The following is an 11,451-nucleotide window of genomic DNA, read 5'->3' on the forward strand; positions in this document are numbered from 1 at the left end:
AATTACCCAGGGGAATCATCCCCTTTTATGGCAGCTAACCAACATCCCAGGAGGTTTAATGATCATAAGAATCAAAAACTTGCCTATGACACTAAGAAAACCACAGTTTATTGCAACTACTGCAAGAAACCAGGACACACTATTGACAAATGTTACAAGATTCATGGTTTTCCAGCTGATTTCAAATTTACAAAGCAAAGAAAGTTTCAAAATAATATTCAATCTAACAATGCATTCAGTTCAGCAGATGATCCACAACAATCAGGAGGGAACAGTGAGGCAAAGTTTTTGAGTCAAGACAATATTTCTCAGCTTTTGCAACTTTTGGAACAAGTGAAAATGAACCAGCAAACTGCAGGTTCCACTGAAAATGCTGCAAATCTAACTTGTGCTGGTATGACTAAATTTTTTAACTCCAATGCCTGCATATTCAATGTTGATAATAGATCTTGGATAATAGATAGTGGAGCAACTGAGCATATGACTTTTAACAGAAGTTTGTTCACTAATTTGAAAGCATTTTCTGAGCCTATTATGGTAAATCTTCCAAATTCTCAAAGGGTCAAAGTAACCTATTCAGGATCTGTCTACCTTTCCTCTAAGTTTATTCTACATGATGTACTCTATATACCCTCTTTCAGGTTTAATCTGCTGTCTGCACATAAATTGTGCAAACAACTCAGAAAATTTCTTCTCTTCACACCTAGTGCCTGTTTTCTTTTGCAGGACCTTTCACTGAGGAACCCTCAGGTGTTTGGTAGAGAACAAGGAGGACTCTACATCTTAAAGCCCAATCAGCCAACAATTTCTAGTAGCTTTTCTAAGGCTGTATCTAGTTGTTTGTCTAGTTCTAGTTTTAACTTACCTAAGGATCAGTCCATTTGTATTTCCAATTCAGTGTCTGTGTTTTCTGTTTTTTCTAGTGTTTTTGATCCAAGTGTAAAAGAGAAACTGTGGCATTACAGGCTGGGTCACCTTTCTTTGAGTAATATGAAAAATATTGTTCCAATTTCTCCTTATTCTAAATTTACTTCGCCTTGTATTATCTGTCCTATGGCTAGACAAACCAGGCAGCCTTTTCCTTTAAGCACTATCACATCCAAATCTGCTTTTGACTTGATACACATAGACACTTGGGGATCATACAAAACTCCTACTCATGATGGTTTTAAATATTTTATCACTATTATAGATGACTTTACAAGAGCTACTTGGACTCATTTGTTAAGCACAAAGTCAAATGCATTTTCAATATTGCAATCCTTCTTAAGCATGGTGGAAAGGCAGTTTCATTCTCATGTAAAGATAATAAGATCATACAATGCTTTTGAATTAGGAAGTGGCAAAATCCAATCAGATTTTCTATCCTCTAAAGGCATTATACACCAAACCACATGTGTTTCTTCCCCACAACAAAATGGAGTAGTGGAGAGGAAACACAAGCATCTTCTTGAAACCTCCAGGGCTTTACTATTTCAATCTCACTTACCTATCACCTACTGGGGAGAATGTGTTTTAACAACCACTTATCTTATAAACAGATTTCCATCTAAAGTTTTACACTATAAAACACCTTATGAACTTTTGTTTAACACAAAGCCTTTGTATTCTCATTTAAAGTGTTTTGGTTGTTTGTGTTTTGTGTCTACTATACCAAATCATAGATCCAAATTTGATCCAAGGGCTCTTCCATGTGTATTTATAGGATACCCTTTCAATAAAAAAGGCTACAAGGTTATGAATCTTAAGACTATGCAAATTTCAGTGTCTAGAAATGTTGTTTTTCATGAGGAATTTTATCCTTTCTCCTCTCCTACTCCCCACCATCCTCCAAATCTATTTTCTCATGAGAATTCAGAAACTATTTCATCTGATATTTTTGTGTCTCCGGGTCCTGATACTACTTCTGATGATTGCAATGTCACTACAGATCTTATATCCCCTCTTACTAATCCTATCACTAGTCCTACCTTTTCTTCTATCTCTCACTCCCCTATTCCTATTTCTCCTGAACCCCTAGTTGAAACCATAGTTAGACAGTCCTCTAGGATTCCAAAAACTTCTTCCTATCTCAAGGATTATATCTGCAATGCTATCACACACACAGACATGACTTCCAGCAATTTCTTTTGTCCAGTTAATGTTGCATGTTTTTCTTTTAGTCACTTATCTTCTGTTAATCAAGACATGCTTAAATCTATATCTACTATCCAAGAACCTATTAGCTATGCACAGGCTTCTTATCATCCTGGTTGGCAAGAAGCTATGAACAAGAAAATTGAAGCTTTACAATTAAATCATACCTGGGATGTTGTTGTTCTGCCTACCGGAAAGAAAGCCTTACCCTGTAAATGGGTTTACAAGGTCAAACAGCATTCAGATGGGAGTATTGAAAGACTTAAAGCTAGATTGGTGATTAGAGGAGATATTCAACGAGAAGGTGTGGATTATAATGAGACCTTTTCACCTGTGGTTAAAATGACGACCATAAGGTGTATTTTGGCTTTGGCAATTAAGAAAGGATGGGGTCTTTTTCAACTAGATGTCAACAATGCCTTTTTACATGGGGATTTGGATGAGGAAGTCTACATGAAGTTTCCACCAGGTATCTCACCTCCTTCTCCTAACCATGTCTGTTTGCTGCAAAAATCCATTTATGGACTTAAACAGGCTTCGAGACAGTGGTATTCAAAGCTGACCTCTGCTCTCAGTTTCAAAAGATTCAAACACTCCTGAAATGACTATTCTCTGTTTGTAAAGAAGGAAGGTGATTTCATTTCTATTATTGCGGTTTATGTGGATGACATTATCATGACTGGGAAAAATCCAGCCGATTTACATTCCCTTAAGATGTTTCTGGATACGGAGTTCCGCATCAAAGATTTGGGAAATTTGCATTTTTTTCTTGGTATGGAAGTTGTTCGAGAATCTCATGGACTTGTTCTATCTCAAAGGAAGTTTACTTTTGATCTACTCCACGAGTTTGATTCATTAAATCTTCAACCTGTTTCTGCTCTTTTGGACTCTACCGTCAAGTTACAAGCTCAAACAGGAACACCTATCACAGATCCCACACTCTATAGGCATTTATTGGGTAAGTTGAATTACCTTACTCACACCAGGCCTGATTTGTCTTTCACTGTGCAGCATTTGAGCCAGTTTATGCAAGATCCTCGTGAACCATATCTTACTGCTGCCTTTCGGGTGTTACGCTATCTTTTAAAAGACCCAGGACTTGGTTTGTGCATGACTTCTTCCTCCTGCTACAAACTCCTCGCTTTTTGTGACTCTGATTAGGGGACCTGTCCAGATTCACGCCGATCTGTTAGTGGTTTTTACATTTCGCTTGGTTCTTCACCTATTTCATGGAAATCTAAAAAGCAAGCTTCTATTTCTCTTAGCTCAGCTGAAGCTGAGTATCGTTCCATGCGATGAGTTGTAGCTGAGCTTACCTGGTTAGTCCGCCTATTTGGCGATCTGTCTGTTCCGCTTTCCTTGCCTATTCCTTTACATTCCGATAGCCTCGCTGCCATCCATATAGCAAAGAACCCAGTTTTTCATGAACGGACGAAGCATGTTGAACTTGACTGTCACTTCGTCCGTCAACAGTACCTTGCTGGTCTGATTTCCCTCTCTTTTGTCAAATCGAACTCACAGCTTGCCGATCTGTTTACCAAATCGCTCACTGGCCCGCTTCATCTTCGATTATTAGACAAGTTGGGTGTCTCATCCTCCCCTCCAACTTGAGGGGGGGTGTTGTGATTTATCTCTCTCAGAGATATGATGAACAGGAAGATAAGAATAAGAAGATGAAGAGAAGAAGATGAAGAGGGTAGTTGAAGAGGCTCAGACCACTTCGTACATATCGAAGTGTCTAGACCCTCTCAGATATTTCTCTATGTTGGGGCAAGAGTTGGGCTCGGCAAGAGTTGGGCTTATATTTGGGTTTTCAGACTTTTGGATTTCAGTTTGAGTTGGGCTGACAGAAAATGTTATGTGGATAGTAGATGAAGGCCCAATAGTTATATGACTTGTACATAATGTTTATTTTATTTGTGTATTTGTAATTTCAGCATTTATTTAATTTTTAGATTGTTAGGAGGTTACAACAAAAATTGGGACACTTGTCCATTCTGTTACAAGATTAGATTCCATACAAATGTATATAAATTCTAGAGTAGATTGTAAAAGGGGATAGCAGAAAATACAAGAAAATTTCACAAATTCTTCATTATTTCATCAGAACCATGGAACGTAATAGAACAATTATCATTTTTTTTTGAAATTCATAAGATATATGAAATATTTGTCTCTCAATATAAGTCATCACGCACAAAGTTTATTCAATATAGAATTAGATGAACAAATATAATTAATAGCTATTTCCAAACTATTAGATTGATATTATATATATATATTGATCGATAAATATTGCCACGACCCTCAAGGACTTACATTATTTAACTAATTATATAGCATTCGATAGAGTAATTCAAATAAGTCATTTGTGATATGTTGTTTTGGTGTACTTTATACAATTACTAGTTATGGAAAATTCGTGTTATGCACGGATTCAATATTTATTCATAAAATTAATTTTAAGTAGTATTAATTAAATAATTTTAAATTATCTCATTAAGTGTAAAATAAAATTTTGATAAACATTATTAATATTTATAAATTATAACTAGTATTGATTAAATAATTTTAAATTTCTGCTCAAAAATAATTTTTATTAAAGAAAAGTTAATAAATTTCTGCTCAAAATCATCTCATTCTTTTTTCTTGCAAATCTAATGTGAAAATGCCAATTGAAATGTCAAAAATTAAAATATTTTTCTTCATATGCAATTGATTATTACTCAAAGTATTTATAAAATCTACACAAATATTAGTGACATCAAAAATAATAAAGGTACAACTAAAACTAAAAGATATGAATTTAAAAAAAAAGGCCAAAGCTAAAGTGGGTTTCATGATTTCAATAAAATAGTACACTAATTAAATTAAAATAAAATCAAATAAGCAACTTTTTTAACTTTTTCGAAAAATGCCCTTGCTGAAAAAAGCACGTCGATGAAAACGCGTTTTAAACTCCCCTCTTATATAATAAGAGAGCATTCGTACAAAATTCTTATGCAAAGTATTGATTTAATTTTGTACTATTTTAAAATATATTTTATATTATTAGAGAGAAATGTTATTTAATTATTATCTCATATTTAGGATCTTGAAATCAACTAAACTATTTCTTATTTTTGAATTGTCATGTAAGAAAATTTAATATTTAAGACTTACTTATTTGAACTATATAACATTGCAGCAATATCTTTTAAAATTATTCTACACTTTAAAGAAGATTATTAATGTCCACAACAAAAGCTTTTACTATGATAAAACAGCCAAAGCAATGAAAAAAGAACATAAATTAATAAATTATTTGTGAAAAAAATCAACGTGATCAGAAAGGAAGCTAGCGAACCTATGGTCGACACAAAGAAACCTTAGCTTCGCTGATTTTATGAGGTCTAACCTTCGCCACGACATGAGTGGCTTAGCTCTTCGCGCTTTCCGCAAGCTTTTTTTATAGAGAGAGAGCTGGAGACGTATCGGTCTATATTCCCACCAATGTGATCTATATTACTGATGGACAAATCTGTTTGAAAACAGAGTTCTTTTATCGTAGTGAGATACAATAGACAATAATAAATTATTTATCTCATTTGAATATATATATATATATATATATAACATTAATTTTAATATCAATAACTACTTTTTTAATAGTTTTATTCTTCTTATACTATATAATTTTATTAATTGACGCAAATACACATACAAAGTGTGTACACTAAATTAATTATACCAATATGACAGAACTACAAACCCTTACATATTATTGGAAGTAGAATATGTATCCTTACGCCATGTACGAAAAATATTTATGAAGAGACGTTTTATTTCTTTCTGTATGCAAAGATTGCTCCAAAAGTGAGAGAATAAGGACAATTTTTATGGTCCTTCAATTTTAGTCAAATTCAGAACTAATTTGAGCATTCTCATCCTTTCTTTTCTCGGAAAGCATATCAATTAGTATTAAACAATTACTATGTCAAATATGTCCTTAATTTCAACAAGGATTACACTTTTTAACAGCTAAGTGAACTTTTGCATATGCCTTTTTTTTCTTTTTCTTATACACTTGGTTGCAGAATAATTAAATCATTATTTTAAGATTTTAACATGGTGTTTGAGTTGGAAAACAGAAACTTATTTACTATTCGACTTTAAATAACAACTTTTATTGAACTCTTTTTGTCCCGTAAGTTATAATGCCTCTCTGCTGAGTGATGCAACGCACCCAGCGAACATTATAAAAGTAAAGCAACTTTCTAGGGCCAAGAGAAGAGAGAAAAGAAATATAAGAAAAAAAGAATATTTTCAGAGGTAAAATTCTGATTTCTTTGGGGTGGAATCATTGATGAGAGCGAATTAATAAGAGAGCTTTCAAAAGTTAATAATGGTAAACTTTTAAAAAATAACAAATCAGACAACAAAGAAAATATACTAAAGACACATAATATTTTGATATGATTTTTTTGCTTAAAATTATATATATATATATATATATATATATATATATATATATATATATATATATATATATATATATATATATATATATATAATTTGATCAATTAATTTATATTAAAAAAAATAATACAAAAAATCATAAAATCTATTGAGAAATAATCGCCCCATAAACATTATTTTATAATGACTACATTATATATGTTATTATGTTATCATACAAGAAAAAAATATTTTATTTATAGAAGTTTAAAAACTTTACCTCCACCAAAAATGATGGATATGAAAAAGTCATGTTCCACTAAAAAAAAGTTCAAAGTAAAACACAATAAAATAATAATCCAAAGAGTTCAACACAATCATGATAAAATAAAATAAATTAAGAAAGTCAAAGCAAAACCTACCAAATCTTCCTTTAACTTTAATTTTATGGCAAAATAAGTTTTGATCCTCCTCCTTCACATCATCTTTATTACTATCCTTTTCGTTCCTTTTTTACTTATCAAATATTTTTTAATTTAATTTTTATTTTTACTTGTCACTTTTGACAAATTAAAAAAATACAATTTATTTTGTCTATTATACTCTCAATTTATTTAAAGAGTTAGACCTCATTTGTTTTCATTAAGATTTAGACGTCTTAATCTGAATACATATCTGAATGATTAAGATGTTGTCCCAAGATCTAAATGTTGAGGCATGGATGGAGGCTGAGGCATCAGACGTTGTCATCACAAGTACGATTCTTATATGCCATCAACCTGTCTGAGTTTAGTTGATTCGAGTTCTACTTTCTCTTATGTCTCTGTATATTATGCTTGTCGATTGAGTTTGTGTTCTAAGACTCTATCAGAGTCGTTGCATGTTTCAACCTCCATGGGTGAGTCTTTAGTAGTGGATCAAGTGTACATAAATCTGGTTTGGTGACTATACATGGTTATGACACTGAGGCTGATCTTATTTTGTTGGATAGGCTTGATTTTGATGTTATTTTAGGCATGGACTGATTATCCCCCTATCATGTGGTCTTGGATTGTTTTGCTAAGATTTTTAACTTAGTCATAACTGGTATCCCTTAAGTTGTGTGACAGGGTTCTTGTAGTCACAAACCAATTGAGGTTATCTCTTATATTCGAGCACAAAGGTTGGTAGCTAGCAAGTGTTTAGCTTATTTGGCTTATATGGGGGATGTTAGTAAGAAGGGTCCTACAGTGGATTATGTTCCTATTGTGTCATAGTTCGTAGATGTCTTCCCTACTGAACTACCTGACCTTTCTCCGGAGCGTGATATTGATTTTGCTATTGACCTTGAGTCAGGCACTCGTCCGATCTCTATTCCGCCTTACCGTGTGGCCCCTGTAGAGCTCAAGGAGTTTAATGTTCACCTTCAAAATCTCTTGGGTAAGAAATTCATTCGACCAAGTGTTTTTCCTTGGGGTGCCTTAGTCCTATTTGTGAAGAAGAACAATGGGTCTATGCGTATGTGTATCGACTACAGGCAGTTGAAAAAGGTGACAGTGAAGAACAGATACCCTATGCCTCATATTAATAATTTTTTTGACAAGAGGTGTCGTGGTGTTCTGTATGATTGATTTAAGATCTGATTATTATCAGCTAAGGATTAGCGCGACCTACATCCCTCAGACATCTTTTAGGACTCGTTATGGCCATTATGAGTTCCTAGTGATGTCTTTCGGATTGACATACGCCCCGACAACATTCATGGACTTGATAACGTGTGTGTTCAGGACTTATATTGACTCCTTCATCGTTGTGCTCATTTGTGACATTTTGTGTCATGCTCCAAGAGGGTACCCTAGACGTGATCGGCACTCGGAAATTATTTCTGACTCCCAAGCGAACCACATAGCTTGACCACACATCCGTTCATTCATTTATTCAGCGGAAAGTTTAAAAATAAAGAATAATTTAGCGGGTAACTCAAATCACCCATCCAACTCAAAGAATAAAGGCCATGAGCCAACAGATCAACTAAAATATTTGTCATTAAAAATAGTTGACAAGAATAACTCAAGGATAGAAATACTCAATCGACCCATCACTGTATAGTCTATGAAGCCTCTATCACTACTATCTAATTGGTGTCAATGACATGATCATGGCTACCTCAAATCAAAATGAAAAGGGCTAACTCGACGCAAGAATACAAAAACGGTGTCCTCCGAATGTAGGGGAGGACTCACCAATACGCTGAGTGCGAATGGATCCCCAATGATGCTCCTATTGACGATCTCGTAAACCTGTCTCTGCATCATGAAATGATGCAGGTCCAAATGGACGTCAGTACGTGGAATGTACGAGTATGTAATATGGCAAAATGAAACATACCTCAAGAAAAAATAACGTTGGTTCAAATATCTCCGAATCAGAAAGATAAGAGAGACTCAATCAAAGTCTAAAGTAAGAATACATTTTTTTAGACAAAGACCAATCATATACCATACAATCCAATCCAATCATGTATAATACAGTTCAATCAAATCATTTACAATTCGATCCCATCCAATCCAATCCGATCACATATCATCAACTCTAATTCAATCACATATTATCTAATCCAATCCAATTACATATCCAACCCAATCCAATCACATACCCACTCCAATCCAATCATATGCAATCAACTCAACAATCAACTCAAAGGACTCAACTCAATAAATATGCACATTAAATTATGCAAGGTTTTACAATTCCACTCAATCATCTGCAATCACGATCAAACCAATCATATCAAGCACAATCCATACAATTGGGAGTTTCTCTAACCGACAACCATCACCTATGAGCGAGTGATAGTACAACAAGCCGACGTTGTTGCCGCGTCCGTTCATACTTTGCCAGGGTATAAACGAATCAACCAATCATGGATCCAATCCAACCAAGTCCTATAATGTCAGGATAATAAAATGAAAAACATCCGACTTTAACGGTTTGATCCCATGGGAAGCATCCAACTTTAACGGTTCCATCCCCTCCTACGTTTGGCGACGTAGTTTATTGGTTCGAGTATGGACTATACTCTTACCCAATTCGGTGCTCGATACTCCTCCCAAGACTCAATATGCTCATATCTATCAAGTGAGTAAAATACTCAAAGTACTCATTTAGTCTCATTGGACTCTTTTCAAAACTCAAATCAAATCTGGCCTCATTGGACCTTCTTTCAAATCGACTCATCTCAAATCATCAAACTCTTTTCTTTAAATTGATACCATCTTAACTCAATGGATGTAGAAAATATTATATGCATTTAAAATATAATTTCAACTCCTCAACTCTACCTCAAAATAGATATTTTTATGTAAAAATGTTCAACTCATTTATACTCAAAATACTCATGTTCAAAATAGTTAAAAGACTTTTCAAACTCAACTCATACTTAAATTCTTTCTAAATCATAGATAAAACTAATAATTCTTTAAACTCAAAATAGTGTGTAAATAGTTTATGCAAAAAGTTTTACAAATAATTTATTTAAAGCTCCTCCTCAAAAGATCATTTATTTTCCAAAATATTCCTAAGACTCCAATCAACTCAAATTATGCACATCACATACCACAAAAATCACGTTAGACTCCAATCCACTTTATCACACAACATCCTCATCAACATGACCTCTCCATTCACATCATCGTCAAATACCATTATTCACATCGTCATCAAACATCATCATCACATCATCATCATCATCATCATCAAACATTATCATCACATCATTGTCAAATATCATCATCACATCAATCGTCAAACATCTACTCCAAAAATCCTTATTTTAGTCTTATGTTCAATTTATGGAAGCAAAAGGACATTCTTAACTATCCGATTCATTCTTTTCATTCCAATCAACACACATATACACAAAGCCATCCATCTCAACTCAAGACAAATTATGACCAAAGAAATCTCATCTTGGGTTCATGTGAATGAAACATGAATCCAAACTCTCAACAAAACTCAACTCAAGAACATCGTCAACATCTATAAATCTATATACAAAAATACATTTGTAGTCAATAATTATGAAAGATAACTATTTAGTAACTCCAGTCATTAAAATCATCCATCCATTTCTAGCATAAGAAAATATTCTAGGGTTTAGGATAATTTCAAGGAAAATCTTCATAAAAGGTTGAAATCTTTCACAACTTCTACCTAACACATCTATGGGCATATGGAAGAACTCAATCCATATTTTAGGTTAGCCTTACATACCTTAGTGAAGACTTGGAGAGACCTAGTTGTTGGGTCTTCAATGGGAGACTTGAATCCTTGAAGCTCTTGGAATAATTCCTTGTTGAAAATGGAGAAGAAGAAGAAGGAGAGAGATTTCTAGGGCTTTTTAGAGAGAGAGGGAGAGGCTGAAAATGGTCCCCAAACCGCCCAAGGCTCGAGTATATATAATTTGGGACAATTCCCAAATTGCCCTTTCTCCAAAATTCTGAAAAATAGGCTAAAAACGCTCCTAGCGCGATAGTGGTGCATCACGCCATTGCGGCGTCAGGTCGATTACGCCTAAAAACCTGCACATCGGTTAGTGGCGCGCCGCGCCAAGGACCAAACTACTGAGATACATTCTTGGCATGATAGTGGTGCATCGCGCCCTTACAACGCCAAGGCCATATTTTCTAGGTTCTGGAATTTGGCTTGAAAAACCCTGTACACCTCGTAGTGGTGCACCGCACCAGGGGCCAAACTACTGAGGCGTGTTCCTGGTGCGATAGTGGCACGTCCCGCCACTACGGCGCCAAGCCTAGATCCCCAGCAGTTGCAGCCCAGGCCTAAAATTTCTGTCGTGCTAGTTCGTCTTAGGATCGTCATATCTTTTGACTCTGAACTCCA

Source organism: Solanum dulcamara, chromosome 11 (genome assembly GCF_947179165.1).
Source record: "Solanum dulcamara chromosome 11, daSolDulc1.2, whole genome shotgun sequence".
NCBI classification, from domain to species: domain Eukaryota; kingdom Viridiplantae; phylum Streptophyta; class Magnoliopsida; order Solanales; family Solanaceae; genus Solanum; species Solanum dulcamara.